Consider the following 1,426-nt stretch of genomic DNA (forward strand, 5'->3'; position numbering starts at 1 on the left):
GTTATATTTGAAATTTCATTATGAATCATAATATTAATTTTATTCAAAGATTATTATAAAAAATGTTTCAAAAGAGATCAGGAAAAAAATATATACTTAATATTCATTTAATAATAATTAATTGATTGCAATCTATGAAAAAATAGACATGTTACTAAATTCACTTAAGAATACCAGTACGTCAATCATTCTCTTTAAAATAGAAAGTAAAGCTTTGACGTACTGGTACGTCATCCGTGAAGATGACCAGTACACCTTTGACGTATCTATACGTCATCCGTGAAGATGGCCAATACGTCATTCGTCGTGATTGGTTAACCTCTTAGCTTACTATATCGAGAGTAATGATAGATTATTTATTCTGATTTTCATTCAAAATGGTATGTGGTATAAGAAGAGACTGTTTTAAATTAAAATTTAAATCATTTTCTTTCTACATTTTTTTTTCTTCTTTTAGCATACCAAAATATAATCAAGTTACGTTCTAAAAATAAAATCTTTACTTCTTAATCATTTTTTACAATGTAATGTAATTTTTAATTAAAGAAAAATTCACGAACAAATTAAATTCAATATTATATCATTATTGAAATTGTATTTATTGATATGGAAATTAACATTATTATTTATACAAAATAAACTACTCAAATAATGAAGCGAATTTATCAATTATTGAAGTTTTTATACATCTCTAAATACACACCTACAGAAGCATTGAAAATATCAACCAATTATCTCGAAATATTGTTCAATTCATTGAATTCTACAATATAGGATAGCTTATATATAATGGATAGCCTATACTTTTCAATTTATCATTATTAAATGTTACAAAGAAAATATGGAAAAAAAAAAATGTTTTCAATCCTTAACGTGATTGTTTTGTTATTAAATTTTACCTATCAAATCATATTATTCGATTGATAAATTTTATTATATTATATTTATATATTGTTGTTCATTTCGATGTACATTTTAAAAATTTTATTTAACTATTTAATTTATGAATATGATATCCAATACAGTGATATTTCAAGTAAGGATTAAAATTACACGTGTACAGGAACAATGAGGATATAAAGTCACCGATCAGCTGTGCAATCTTACTCAAAGCGTTTGCAAGGTTACACCTGGGACAAGGATAAAAAATCAATGTCAAACCAGGTACCTCAAACATCCACTCATATATCCGTTCAAACGGTCATCATTTCAGTGACTTAACATTTTAACATCTATAATAAGAGAAGAATAAATAAATGAAGAAATGAAGAAATAATGATTTTTCGAATTAAATAAAAAAGAAGAAAAAGTGGAAATAAATAAAGAATAAAAATCATGTTTCATTTCCTTTTTATTTCATAATATCAAAGTTCAGAGTATATTATTTTTTTTTTTTTTTTTGCTCATTGAAAAAAATCTCTTAAAA

The 1,426-nt window shown here is 23.9% G+C and overlaps 1 protein-coding gene across 2 annotated transcripts in view; it reads right to left on the reverse strand.

Moving 5' to 3' along the window:
* The window catches only part of LOC102676496 (RNA-binding protein 42), a 10,235-nt gene that overhangs the window by 1,118 nt on the left and 7,691 nt on the right, over nt 1-1,426 (reverse strand). The window lies entirely within an intron of this gene.

This window comes from Apis dorsata, unplaced genomic scaffold (assembly GCF_000469605.1).
Source record: "Apis dorsata unplaced genomic scaffold, Apis dorsata 1.3 scaffold_56, whole genome shotgun sequence".
Lineage (NCBI taxonomy): Eukaryota > Metazoa > Arthropoda > Insecta > Hymenoptera > Apidae > Apis > Apis dorsata.